Source organism: Meriones unguiculatus, chromosome 1 (genome assembly GCF_030254825.1).
Source record: "Meriones unguiculatus strain TT.TT164.6M chromosome 1, Bangor_MerUng_6.1, whole genome shotgun sequence".
NCBI classification, from domain to species: Eukaryota; Metazoa; Chordata; class Mammalia; order Rodentia; family Muridae; genus Meriones; species Meriones unguiculatus.
In genome coordinates, this window is record NC_083349.1 from 97,006,602 (window position 1) to 97,022,155 (window position 15,554).

The 15,554-nt window shown below is 37.1% G+C and overlaps 1 long non-coding RNA gene across 1 annotated transcript; it reads left to right on the top strand.

The window, feature by feature from the left end:
• The first annotated feature begins 1,270 nt into the window (after nt 1-1,270).
• LOC132648940 (uncharacterized) lies at nt 1,271-10,492 on the top strand. Its single transcript, XR_009587341.1, has 4 exons — nt 1,271-1,381; nt 2,660-2,805; nt 4,954-5,067; nt 9,342-10,492. It is a non-coding gene; the product is annotated as an uncharacterized LOC132648940 (long non-coding RNA).
• The last annotated feature ends 5,062 nt before the right edge of the window (nt 10,493-15,554 follow it).

The following is a 15,554-nucleotide window of genomic DNA, read 5'->3' on the forward strand; positions in this document are numbered from 1 at the left end:
GGGAGAGAGGGTGGGACTGGGAGGGAAGGAAGAAGGGGCTTATGGGGGGATACAAAGTGAATAAAGTGTAATTAATAAAATAAAATAAAATGTTTAAAAAAAGGAAATTATATTTAGTTAAAATAAAACAATGAATGAAACCATTTAGATACTAACATACTTATTAAATGTTCATATAAAGACTATAATTTTTTATTTTTATATTTTATTCATTATATTATATTATATTCTTTACTTTTTTGTAATTTATTTACTTTGTATCTTGGTTGTAGGCTCCTCCCTCATCTCTTTCTGGTCCCACACTTTCTCCCTCTTCCTCCCCTATCCCTCTCCCCTAGTCCACTGATAGAGGAAGTCTTCCTCCCCTACTGTCTGACCCTAGCCTATCAGGTCCCATCAGGACTGTCTGGATCCTCTTCCTCTGTGGACTGGCTAGGTCCCCCCACCAGGGAGAAGTGATCAAGGAGCAGGCAACCAAGTTCATATGAGGGACTATCTCTTTTACCCTTACTAGGAAACCCACATGGAAACTGAGCTGTCTATGGGGTAAATCTGAGTAGGAGGTTTAGGACCTTTTAATGTATGGTCTTTGGTTGATGCATCAGTCTCTCCAGTACCCCCTGGACCCTAGTACTGGACCCAGCTTTTTTTTTGGCTTTGTTGCTCTCCTTGAAGGGCTCCTGTCCCCTCTTTGTCCTTTAGATCCCCCTTCCTAGATAAAGCTCCCTGTGCACTGTCCAAAATTTGGCTGTGAGTCTCTGCATCTGCTTCGATCCCCGGCTAGGTGGAGTCTTTTAAGGGACATCTGTGGTAGGCTCCAGTCCTGTTCCTTCTCTTCTTCCGCTTCTGGTATCTATTGTATTTTCCCTCCTGAATGAGAATTAAGCATCTTCCCTAGGGTCCTTCTGTTGTTATTGCTTCTTTAGGTCTTTATATTTTTGTATGTTTATCCTATATTATATGGCTAATATCCACTATTGGTATAATGTTCTTTTGGAACGTATATACCTTACCCTTGTTCATTCAAATGCTGATTTATCTCACCCACTATCTGGTTTTAATCCAGACATTGCATTGTGACACTTAATCTAAGCATCACCTGTCTCAAGTTTGTGTAAACATGCCACCATTTGTTCTCTAAAATGTCAATTAAAACAACCAGCCAAAATGTTGAGCAATTGAGAGGATAGTGTGGGACATTCTGGTTCAGAGTGGGAGGAGAGGAAGGAAGAGGAGGACAGGAAGGAGTGGGAAGAGGGGAGGTGGAAAAGCTACAGAAGCAGAAGCTGGGAGAGCAGAGGCTGGAGGAGAGGCCTTGGAACAGAGGTCTTGGAAGGACATTGTGAAATGAACCGGACCTAAGATATCACTAAAAGCAAGTGTAAGTGGTGAATCTGAAAGGGTAGGAACTATGCGGGCTTGGAGGTTTAGGATGGAGTAACTATTGCTCAACATTGTGTTCTAGGTTAAATAAATAAATCCTAGTCTCTGTGTGGTGATTTGGTTAAACAGCTGTTTAGGATTAACTGCAGCTTTACTAAAAGATATATAAAATATTAAATGGCAAAATACAACAATCCCATTACAAGTGAGTATATACAAGTGTGTGTGTGTTTGTTTTGTTTTCTTTTGTTTTGTTTTGTTTCTGGCTTACCTCACTCAGTAAGAACTTTTCTAGTTGCATCCATATGTTTGAAAATTTCATTTCCCTGTTTTGAATAGTTGAATAGTATTCCATTCTGTAAATGTACCACAATTTCCATATTCATTCTTCAGTTGAGGGACATCTAAGTTGTTTCCAAATTCTGACTATTATGAATAAAGCTGCTACTTAGTTGAGCAACTGTCCTTGTTATATGGTTGAGCATCTTTCAGATATATACCCAGGAGTGGTAAAACTGGGTCTTGAGGTAGCATTATCCTGTTTTCTGAGAAAGTGCCAGATTGCTTTCCAAAGTGGTTGTACATTTTTGCACTCCTACCAGCAAGGGAGGAGGGCTCTCCTTTCTCCACAACCTCCCCAGCATGTGTTGTCACTTGAGGTTTTCTTCTTAGCCATTCTGAAGGGTGTGAGATAGAATCTCAGAGTTGTTTTGTTTTGCATTTCCATGATGACTAAGGACTTTGAGCATTTCTTCAAGTGTTTCTCCTCCATTTGAATACCCCAGGGCTTAAGGATCAGTCAATCTTAACTGTCCTATCTACTTCTCCTTTGCTATTATAGAACTAGCATTCATTTACTTAAGTACTTATGCCCTGATAAAATTCAGACCCAAGATACTTTTCTTTTTTGAGAAAATTTTTCTTCATGTTGTTTGGATAATCATTAAGGCTGATTTTATGTAATTTTTACTTCCTTTTCTATATATGTTGTAAATCATGTGTTAAGTACAACACATAAAGATGTTATTCGGGGAAAGGGAACCTATTTTTCCTTTTCTGAATAACTTGAATACATCAATATTAATGTGCTAGGAAATGAATAATTTGGAGTGTGTCACTGGCTTCTAGACATGTGCGTGCATGTGCATGTAATATGTTTTGAGCATTTGAATACATCACACTGTATATATGGTACCGATTTCTGTCACTAAGTAAGTCGTAAGTTTTGGAGCTGAAATTCCTTGATGTTACAGTGATCTCTGTCTTTTGTTTTTAGACTTTTGCATTTGAAGGAGTGTTCATCTCCACTGGAACCTCAAATGTACCCAGTACTGGAACGGGTCCACTAAAGAAGGAGTAGATAATGATGACAGATTATACCCAGTGAGACAGACATGGCTCAGCACAGTGACAGTGAGACACGTAAGGGAAGAGTTGTAGCCAGATGTTCGGCTCTTGATTCACACAACCCTTGAAAAACAGCTGTTGTGAACTAGTCCTTTGCCATCTATTTCTAATTTTCATTAATCAAGTGCAACTTTCATTGCTTTTAAATGTATCACTTACCTAAACCCCTAAATGTATCAAACTAACAAAAACTGACCATGTTCTTATTAAGAAGAGCTTGTTTTGAAGCTCAAAATTTTCAAAGCATAATACTATCAACTTCTCATCTTCTTAGACATCCAGAATAGTTTCCTAGATAATAAATGTAAGAAAAACATTCTGGTCAAAGTAGTCATCATTTTAGTCACCATTATCTGATGTGTGCCCCTCATGGAAGGCTACTGTGTGAAACATGTCTGAATTTTCTTTGCAAATTTTTATTGGTAAATAATACATGTCCAGTAGGTGATGATAGTATCTAAAGACTCAGGAACATGATGTTTAGTTGATACTTTTGGACACATATTTGGCAATCACAAGAGCATCGTTTTGCACTTGCCCTTTGCAATGTTCATGTCCTATGTGATGCAAACAGAAAACCATGCTTTTCTAAGAATGCCTTTGAGTGGGGAGACTTCACTTTCTTTGTCTTTTCTTATCTCAGATACTTGATTACATTTCCTCTTTGACAAATATATATTTTTTCTTTTTCCTAGAATACAATTTTCTACCTGTTTTCTGTGATCTGTACCTATTCATCTTGTACCTATGACTATTTTGAATAGATCAGGTGCTCTTTCAACATTTATAACTTGAAGAGGGGATTTGTGTCAAAGACTTTGTCTGACTATAGTAGCTGTATATTTTAGTCACATAACACTGGGTACATTGATCTTTTTTTGTTCATGAATTTCTATGATACCACATTGGTGGAGGAATTTAATTATTAAAATAACTTTAAGTCCTCTAGCATATTTGTTATCTTATAGAAGCCCTCAGGGCTGCTAGTTAATTTATTTATTCAGAACATTGTTAAGGTCATTGTTGAATTGACTTGATATATTTATTTAATTAATGTTGCTAGCCTTGGAGAAGTAGTTTAAAGTTTAAACTTGAAAATTTGAAAAAGATTAACTTATCATTTGATCAACAGGATCTGTGTTAGAGAAAAGTAGTGGCATGTTCAGCACAGTATCTATGAGTCTTTATAGATACTTCAAGGAAACAAAGAAATATGCAGTTATAAGTAATATAACTATTTTCTTTATTTTAAGCAACATACTGGTATAACAAATTCTCAAAAATAAATCACATTTTTAATCTAATTGTATTGATCAGCTTGAACTATCTTACAATAGCAACTGTTATTTTATGGTTTTTAATTTTTCTGAAATGAGTTAAAAGTTAAGCTTCACAATATAATATGTTAAAGTGTGTAAATATCAAATATGTTCCAGACAGCTTTACTCAGAGAAGTTCAGAAAAGTTTTCAAGTGTGCACTGTCACATCCTTGAGAAAAATAACTGTAATATAGAATCAAGTAATGCTACTATTTTAATTGCTAAACTGATGGAGCAGTGATAAATCACTAGGCTCTCATCCTAAGAGGTACAGAAATAGGCAACATAATTCATCCTCCTGAGCCATATAGCCAGACTAGATTTTCTGATATTTTATGTCATCTGATGCTTTGATGAGTGTACCTTTTCTAACACGCCATCACATGTCACTGTAACACATTTTAAGAAGGATTGTGTGTCAGAGCAGAGAGTTCTAACACTGTTCTGTAAAACACCTTTATCTTGGCAGTAAGCCATCAATCTACGACTTTCAATTTAAGTACTTCATATAAGATACAGAGAAAATTCACCTCTAGCTACTGACCTTGGTAGCACATTCTAGCTTTATTTACTACCTGTATTAGTTAGTCCAATTGAGACAAACTTCCCATCTTGACGGTTATTTTATAAATTATATGACATGCCATGCATAGAGTTTTACAGGGCATGTTGAGTTTAGTTCAATAGCTAAAGTACAATGACAAAAATTATTAAAAGCACTATTTAAATTGTTTTCAGGAGGCCTAACAAACCAAGTGCAATTTGTTCTTTGACTAGGAAATGGAAATGGAATTAATTTCATAAAGTTACCATTTCCTCCTACTTGTTCTTTTCCATTCACAGAACAGCTGATAACAACAGGATCCATTCGGAAGGGGAGTGATCTCAGAACATAACAAACCTCATTCCTTAGCAAGTCACAGAAAGTAAAGAGAAGGTCTATTGCTTGCCTTCAAAGTGAGTATGGAGGGATGGGAAGCAAAGGATGATGCAGTTTGAATGGGATATCTTTTTTAAAATCTTTTTCCATTTTAAAATTAATTAATTAATTTATTTCAATTTATTCATTTTGTATCCCAGTTGTAGCCCCCTCCCCCATCTCCTTCTAATTCCACCCACTCTCCCTCTTCTTCCCCTATGCCTAGTCCCCTGATAGGGGAGGAGCTCCTTCCCTTTTATCTGACCCTAGCCTATCAGGTCTCATTAAGGCTTGCTGCATCCTTTCTGAATGGGACATCTTGCCAGTTTCTGTGTGCACTGAGCAACATGCTGGGAAGCAATAAAGTCCTAAGATTGATTACAGGAACAGCAAAAGAACCACCATGAAGCTAAGCTTAAATATGTCCTTTTATGGGGGGAAGAGTGTGGGGAATAAAACAAAGAGTAATCTAATTTCAAAGGGAAATTTGTTGTTTTGATTAATTTAAAAAGTATCAGTTGAACATACAAAGTGCTCAGCTTAGACAGTGTTTTGAAGCATTACTTGCGCACAAAAGGAAGAAGCAATGGAAAGATACCATGCTTGTCAAGTGTTTGTGAACATGAGACAGAGAAAGAACAACTAAGTACTAAGTAAGAAGATGCCCATATCTTATGTTATGGAATATAATACTTCAACGTGTGAGAATGGATTTATTTTTTATTCACTTTACATCTTGTTGTAACCCCATCCCTTCTGCCCCCAGGCTCATTCTCCCACCCTCCCCTCCCCGTTTTTCTTAGAAAAGGGAAACTCCTTTCAATCAAAGATGATGGGATAAAATGCAATTTAAGTAAAAACGTGAAATCCATATCTTTGTAAGAGTTGGATGCAAGTACATGTGAACATGTTCTCTTTATCAATAACAGGGTACGCTTTGGTTTAGCTCTCTAAGATTCCCAGCTCTGAAACAGCTGAGCTAGCCTTTGTGGTACAGGGCTGTACCTCCGGATACTTCGATGGCTAAAATTCTGATATCACACATTCAAGGATTGCATGGGATACAGAATGAGGTCAAGGCCAGACAGGGCAACTTAGTGTCAGCCTTTTTCAAAATTAAAAGTGGAGACCGAAGAGCTGCCATCGCAGCTAAGACTACTTGTGGCTCTTTCAGAGGACCAAACTTAGTTTCCAGGACTCATATCTGGTGGTTCACAATAGCTTGTAGCTCTGAAGGAGATCTGACATCCCTTCTAACTTCCATGGGTTCCTGTATACACATGGAACACACAACACACACACACACACACACACACGCACACACACACACACGTACGCACATGCATCTACTAGGCTTATTTAATGTTCCGCTTATATGCATGTGTTTAGGGATAACATATTTTTACACTTTTGTGGGAGACAGAGGCTAATGGATCTCTATAACTTTGGACTAGCCAGGTGTACATAACTGGTTCTTGGTCAGGTATAGTTACAAAGTTACAGCCTGTTTCAAATAAGCAAATAAACAAATGTTTGTTTCTTCATTATTTTTTTGTAGCTTCATTAGTTGGAAAAGTATTTAAAATTAATAAGGTCACATCACTCCAGTTACTAAGTTAGTGTGTAGACTTGAAGGTGGATATTTGTAATCACAGAATTTGGAAGCTGACATAGAAACACTGATAGTTCAAGTATAACCTCAGCTATATAACTTCCTGATACATGCAAGAAAATATTGTTGCTTCATTCACACAAAGCATCTGAAAGACTCTACCTAGCAGTGTTTCAAAGCAGACTAAGACTCATAACCAAACCCTCGGCAGAGTGCAGGGAATCATATGAAAGAAGGGGAGTTATTATAATATGGAAAGGATAGGAGCTCTACAAGGACCAAATATATCCGGGCACAGGGTCTTTTCTGAGACTGACACTCAACCAAGGACCGTCTATGGATATAACCTAGAACTTCTGCTTGGATGTGGCCCGTGGTAGCTCAGTAACCAAGTAGTTTTCCAAAGTAAGGGGAACAAGGACTATTTCTAACAGGATCTCAAGGGCAGGCTCTTTGACCTCCCCACCCCCCAGGGGAGGAGCAGTCCTGTTAGGCCACAGAGGAAGACTTTGCAGCCAGCCCTGAAGATACCTGATAAAACAGGGTCAAATGAAAGGGGAGGAGGTCCTCCCCTATCAGTGGACTTGGAAAGGGGCAGGGAGGAGACCAGGGAGGGAGTGTGGGGTTGGGGAGGGAATGAGGGAGCGGGATACAGCTGGGACACAGAGTTAACAAAATGTAACTAATAAGAAAAAAAAAAAAAAGAGGAAAAGAGAGAAAGTAATCTTTCTTGTTTCATATTCACATTTTAAAAAATCTCTGATTTTCATTTAGCTTGTACACAAAAGTTTATGCCTGTTATATTAAATATTATTACACCAAGATACAACTGAAACGATTTTTCGGCTCCATGTAATTTTTAATGAAATCATTTTGGTAAAGAGAAATTTCCACTCTTATAAATGTGTTGTTTCAATGTGTTCTTAACCATCTCGTATTTGTTGCTAAGGGGTTAGAAAGTTAATACTGGAGTATAAGGTGGTATGGATTATTTATTACCATGATGAAACTCTGGTTATTTATATATCTATCTTATTTCTTTTTAAACCTTTTCTCTCTCTCTTTCTTTCTTTCTTTCTTTCTTTCTTTCTTTCTTTCTTTCTTCTTGTTTTTTGCTGTTTGCTTGTTTTTTTGCGACAATTACTTTGTGTAGTTCTGGATGTCCTGGAAGTTGCTCTGTTTTTGCCTCCTGAGTGCTAGGATTAAGGGCATGTAGCACCATGGCTGGCATTTTCTCTCTCTTTTCTCTAACCTTTGTTTTAAGAATATCTTTTTAAAAACATTTACTCCTACTGACATGAGCAGACTGATAGAGGTGACTTTAATCAGTGCTGAGAATTATCTGTTATGATTAATCCTTACATTTATTAAATATGTAGAACTTCAGTTCAAGAACTTTTCCTTTCTCACTATAAAAGTGGAAATATTTGGGAGACAATGGCAAGCATAACCCTGACACAGTGTATTTGGTGCTCAACATGCAAGGTTGGAAATTGACCACATTGTCTTGATTTGTGCTAAGCATTTAACACCTCTCATCTTATTGGGTGCAAAATTTTCCTTTTATTTCATAGATAATAATTCTCTTCCAGTCACATCAGTCGGCTTTTAGAATTCCTCAATAGCATGCAGAAAGCGTAATTTTGTTGTTATTGTTGTTTATTTTGGACAGATTGTCCTTAGAAATCTGGGCAAACATGGAACTCATGATCCTCCTGCTTCACTTAGCATTTCTTGAAGGTAACAGCCTTTGCAAAAGACTAACTAACTAACTAACTAACTAACTAACTAAAAAACATGAAATCTACTGCTGTACTGCCTACCACCTACCTAGCTCCATTTTGTGTGTAGCAGGGAATCACATACCGAATTCTAATTTCTTGTTGTGATCAACACACGAGCAGCAAGCACTGAATAAAGAGTAAGATAAATTATTTAAACTATAATTCTTGGTATTCAATACCTATAAAATCATACCTAAAATAACTATTTAATGAACTTATTTTAGGAATTGGATTTTATGTCACCTATAGGTATGTAAAATACATGTAATGTATATGGGGAAAATCTAAAAGTAAATGGTAGATGATAATTAATGACTTTTTAAGCAAGGAGAAGGAAAATGAAAAAGGAGAACATTTATAATTTAGATATAAGGACATGTTCTAAATTAAATAACCAATTGTATAGTCATGTATAATGTATATGTTCTGATGCTAATAAAATACCGAGAAGACTCTAACTCAAATTTTCAAACAGGACAATGATCATCAAATGTTTTCTTAAAATGTCAGATATGAAATAATTTTTACATTGGAAGGCCTACAGTCACCAAGAAATCAAATAAAAGACAATTCAAAAACAGTTATGGAGAACACATGGAAAAATGCATGCAGTTATGTACTAATAAAACTTTTTTTGCAAAGAAAGGTGGCCACCCTCCATGCTGATCCAACAAGTACTATAATATATTTGTTACTTTTGATAGGAAGTAGATATGACAAATTTGACATTAGGTGTCTGAGATGTGAAGTTTCTTTCTTATTGTCTATATTTAATTGTAGATAGGCAATCAATTTCTGAGTTCAGAGCTTCATTTGTTTACCAAGTTATTTATTCAACACATACTTTTTAATAAATTTCTATGTTCCAGCCCTAAATTTGATGCCAATATAATTGTTGTGTAACAATTTCTTGCAGATTGAAACATTACAACTTGAAGAGAAGCCTTTAAAGCAGGAATATAAACAACTCAAAATGGCTTCAGGAAGTACCTGAAACCAAACAGATTAACCAGGTCTCTTCTTTCCAAGAATAAATAAGCCAAGCTGCTGAGAGTCACAGACAAGTCTGCAAAGAAGATTTTAAGACAATACCAGCTTACTGGGAGAAGCAGAAACCAACACAGCAGCTTGGAATAGGATTATATTACATGTCTTTGAAGTGACACTCCCAAACATGTTTTCCTGCCCAAATGCTATAAAGTGTGCTCTAGATTTCGAGCTGCTGTGAGCTGTTACCATGCTAAGGTGGGCTTTGAGGACACAACTATCTTTGAGCCATATGCTTTTGTAAGTAACCTCTTACCTATAAGTAACCACAATAGAACTCAGTGAAATTGGACTTTGATGGTATCTGTCTTTGGTCTCTTGTGAACTTCCTATCTGGAGTGAACAAATATGTTTGTTGCATCTTCTCAAAAAGTCTTGACACACAGCAATAACAAATACAAACAGCACATTGCCCCCTTGAAAAGAGCTAAAACAAATGAAAAATGTGTATATTCTGTATATGATATGTTTATATTTATGTAGAGAGAAATAGTGATCATAATAACCCGGAGAAGGTTTCTTCTTGAAAGGTGCAGAATTTAGCCTTGACCAAGGAATTTGTTCCAAGAATAGAATATTGGCAAATATTAGGTGATCAGGAGTTAAAATAATTTAAACTTGATTTTTTTTTTTTTTTTTGCTGCCCTTTGGAAAGTATCATATGTAGAAGTTCAGGTTAGTCTTCCCAAAGTCAGTAGAGCATATGCAACATAAGGCATCAGGACTAAAACTACCTTGAACAAGGAGCCTGTCGACACCAGACAGTGAGTGAGACCACCCAAACTATGCAGTCCCAGCTGAGATTCCCTGGAATCATGCAAATCACACAAGCTGGCATAGACCAGAATAGCTTTTCAGATGGTTTGTAGAATTGTGAGAAATATCACTAATGTATTTTGCTTGAAATCTTTGTGTTTTGTCATAGCTTGTTATGCATCCAAAGCAAAACTGAAATAATGCCACTATACTATCACTTGGGATGTAAAATATGGCATATCCATGTGTGTGAATATGGGTACAGGTAGGTGTGGTATACACATATACACAATAAACACATTCAGAGCCTTTTATAAGTTTGCAAGTCTTTAGTGTACTCCAGTTCTGTAACTAAGTTGAGATATATCTAAAAATGCTAATTAGTATAGCATTATATTGACATCCTTTAACTGACTTTCATCTGTTTTAAAGGGGAAAAAAAGAAGGCATGAAGAAATAAGTACAGCAATGAACTTTTGCCCAAAATTAGAAAGTGTAACATTTTAAAAATATGTCATGTACCATATGCCACATTGGCTTCCATTACTACAGTAATTCATAACATTTCTGCATGCCAGCACACTTAGTAGTCTGTACAATATGGCCTTCACTTCACTGGCATTTGTCATTGCTCTGTATTACTTTCTAACTGTTAGTAGAAGGATGCGTTTTCTGACCATTTTGAGGGCCATTAATTCCCACACTCCATTTAGTGACAATTCCTTCGGTATATTAATGAAGTTCCAGAATATGAGATAGAGAGTGTCCCTGCAAGAGGTGAACAATTCTTTCTTTTTCCGTGAATAAAAAAGGACATAACAACCACAAGACAGTTTTTAAAATATATTAATTCTGGAACTCTTAGCTATACAGCTAAGAATTAACCTCACAAAATAACCACAAATGAAAAATATAGTCACTATTTCTAACAGGAACTCAATGACTGGCTCTTTGGTCTCCCCACCCCCGAAGGGAGGAGCAGTCCTGTTAGGCCACAGAGGAGGGCTTTGCAGCCAGTCCTGAAGATACCTGATAAAACAGGATCAGATGAATGGGGAGGAGGTCCTCCCTATCAGTGGACTTGGAAAGGGGCACGGTGGAGATGAGGGAGGGAGGGAGGGACTGGGAGGGAATGAGGGATCGGGACACGGCTGGGATACAGAGTTAATAAAATGTAACTGATAAAAAAAATAAAAAAAGAAAAAAGAAAAAAGAAAAAGAAAAAGAAAAATATAGTCACTAATTTATACCAGAAACTCACAGCACCTAGAAGTCTGCAGCTTCCAATAGCTACAAGCTCTCTGCTTCCACCATAGAATTTACAAATGGGATGTCCTTTCTTTGGTCCTCATAAGTGAACCCACATTATCCTATGACTATACCAAAAGAAGAACATCTACTCTTATGATTCTCCATTTCTCCTTAGTTCTTGACAGGGACCCACCTTTACACTAAGATAGAGGAGAAGACATGGATAGTTTACCACAATTTTATATTCTCATCATATTCCTGTTATTTCTGTAAAAACTCTACTTTCCAAAGAAGTACAAATATTGATCAAAAAAGACTACAAATGTATGAGTACTTTACTGGAATGATCTTGGTGACAGTTGCAAAACTTAATGACTTAAAACATCTAGTAATTACTTCCTAAAATGACATCATTTTCAGATAAGAGGTGTTCGCTGGATTCATTTGGACGTGTTTAATAGAATTTAACTGGATTGGGTGGTTCAAGGTGACCTCACTTACATAGTTTTAGTTTTATTGGTGTCCTTGTCTGTTAACTTCAAAGCTATGTTCCAGGTAGATAAAAGAGGCAGGCCAAGGACCTAGTCTGATCTATGTGCAGGGTTCCTTATATATTATTCCAGTGTTCAAAATGAAGGAGGACCAATTCAAAAAAAGAGAAGCTCTCTCTTCGTGTCAGAGTAAGGTGTGACTGTGGAGGTTCATGCACTCTGCAAAGGGAAGAATTGTGATCAATAAAGAATCCATGAGCACTAAGTTTAAAGCACCTCTTAATACTGTTTTGCAAGAAGATCAAATAAAACTATCCTGGCTTATTTTTACGTATTTATCCTGGCTTATTTCACAGGAAATAAATGAAATTGTTTTCTATCCCACTGATATTGAGATAAGGTTTATATTTCATTCTACTTGCAAATTATAAACTTCATCACAATATAATCTCTAACTTATAGTTTGGAAAAGGGAAACTTTTCATTTTATCATTTAGTCAAAATATTTGACTAACATAATTGAGCAGTATTTAGTCAAATAAAAGACCCGGCAACTGCATCTTTCTCTAAGGTCACGTATATAGCAATTAACAATGTTAAACTATTATTCAAACTTTTTAATTAAAGGTATATGTATACAGAAAGGCAACATCAATTCCTTGGCAATGTTCACTGAAGATTCTTCTATAGGAAATTTTACTCACTTGTCACACTAAACACTTGTCAATCAATAAAATGAGAGATTTTCTTACGGTAGCTTTCAAAGCAATGTCAGAGCCATTAGTTCAATGTAAACACATAATATAACTTGTGACATGAAACAAAGAAATTTATTTCAGGATTGGAATAAATTTCTGGAGAAAATGTTATCTAAAATGCTGTTTAAGTACAAATATACATTTGTGCTTGCTCAGACTTCCCGAACCTAACAAATGAGGACATAGAACTAAATCTGACATTTTGTTGCTCAACATTGTGTCATAAGGATGTACACTTAGTAATACTGTCAAAGGAAGTGAACTCACTTTTATCATAAACAGTGAGACTCTAGGTCTTTGAAAGAGCTAATTATGTTATTTTTAAACCTTTTCAATCTAAGAGTTTCTTTTCCTCATAGCGTCATATTGTTAGAGTGTATTATATACAAGAAAGACAGAAGAAAAACAAAAACAAATCCAACTAACTAACTAAACAACAACAACAAACTGGTGAGGTTTCAAAGCTTACTGCTAAGGTGAGATGAAGTTTGTTGTACCTTAACAACAGTACAAAATTCTTCTTGCAATTAGAACATAATTGGAAAACTTCAAAGTGGAAAGGTATCACTTCATGCCTGGATGAAGTTAGGCTTTCTTCGTTGCTCTCTTTACGTCCTGTATTAATGATACCTTGTTCTTATGAAAACTCTTGAAACACTTCTGTCAAATAAGGACGTCTTAACTGGGGAGGGGAGAGGAGGAAGGGTAAGGAAGAAAGAAGGCTTAGGGAATAAGGGTGGAAAATTTTTAAGTATATTTGAAAAAAGCCATGCGAAAATATTAAAATCTGAGTTCATATTACACACACAAACACACACACACTTGTGTGTGAACACATGTACACACATGTGCATGCATGTGCATGCAAGCACACACTTGTGCACACACACACACACACACAGACACACACACACACTACAGCAAGGAAGACCCCTCTTTGCATTGAAGAAACTCCTCAAACAATAAAGCCATTGCCATTGCCTATGATTGCCCTCTCTGATTTGTTCCTGAAGTTTGTTCACATTGTGAACATAGAATTGGAAAGGATCAAATGGATATTGACTTGGATTCCTTCTTCATGAGGACTAGCCCTCACAGTATTGGGAGATGTTAGGAAAGCTGTCAAGGGAGAAAAGTTATCAATAGTCCCACCTGACTGCAAAGCCTACAACCACAAGAATTTCTGGCACTGAAAGGTGTACCTTTCTGTTCAATAGTGACATTTACATCTTGGGATAATAAGCAGCTGTCTAATTGGACTAAATAGGCTGCTCAAAAGGAGGGGCTTGATGACTTGTACCGTGAGCTTAGCCAACTACTTGTGGTTTGAGAGATTGTAAACATTAGAAAAGAGTCCACTACTGCCATTTTCTTAAATCAATAAGGCACCAAATACTTGGGTCACAAAACATGGAGAAATCAAACCGGTACTGGCATGGAAGCTTCCTTTCTACTGGCTAGCTTTTATAATGTCAGAAGGTCCTGTGCATGCTACCGGGGAGGAAAAGTAATCCTCAGTCTTACCTACTTCTGCACCCTCTGAACTATAATGTCAGTCATGGTAGGATATGCCCACTGATTCAACAGTGAGAAAAGTAGAATCAATTTTTCTCTAAGGATGTGGCCATTGATAGATAGGTCAACCATGCTATATAGCAGCTGCCTTGATCCAAGAATATGTCAGCAATATGAATTAGACATAATGGACTTAAAAAAATAAACCAGAACATGAAATCTGATAGGTAGATGGGTGGTAGTGGCTCTCGCAGGAGCTGATTGAAAGGGAGTGTTTCAGGATTAAAACACATTGAATGAAATTCTCAAGCCTCAAGATCCAGCTATACCACTCCTAGGCATATACCCCAAAATGCCCTGCTGTTCAATAAAAACATTTGCTCAGCTGTGTTCATAATTACCAGAATTTGGAAGCAACCGAGATGTCCCTCAAACAGAGGAATGGATGCAGAAAGTGTTGTACATTTAAACAATGGAATACTACCCAGCAATTAAAAACAAGGAAATCATGAAATTTGCAGAAAGATCATCATCAGTGAGGTAACACAGACACCTGTGATATATACTCACTTATAAGTGGATATTAGCCATATAATATAGGATAAATATACTAAAATCTATAATCCTAAAGAAATTAAACAAGGAGGACCCCAAGGAAGATGCTTAATCCTCATTCAGAAGGGCAACAGGATAGACATTGAAAGTTGGAGAAGATGATGAACAGGATAGGAGCCTTCCACAGAGGACCTCTGAAAGACTCTACCTACCAGGGTATCGAAGTCGAAGGAAATACTGAGAGGCATAGCCAAACTTTGGACAGAATGCCCTAATCCTTATGTGAGAGGAGGGAGACAGAAAAACCTGGAGGTGACAGGGACTCCACAAAGAGAACAACAGAGCCCAAATGCCTGGGCCCAGATGGGCCTGCAGAGACTGATACTCTAACTAAGAACCATGCATGGAGAGGACCTAGATCCCCTGTTCAAAGGAAGCCTGTTGGCTGCTCAGTCCCCAAGTGGGTTCCCTAGTAAGGGGTACAGAGGCTGTCTCTGACATAAACTCAGTGGCAGGCTCTCTGATCACCCCACTACCACTGCTGGGTGCAGCCTTGCCAGGCCACGGAGGAAGATGATGGAGCTAGACTTGATGAGACCTGATAAACTAGGGTCAGATAGAATGGGAGGAGGTCCTCCCTGATCAGGGGACTAGGCAAAGGGCATAGAGAGAGAAGAAAGAGGGTGGGTGGGACAGGGAGGAGACAAGCAAGGGAGGTGGCTGTAGTGGGGACACAAAGTAAATAAATTGTAATAA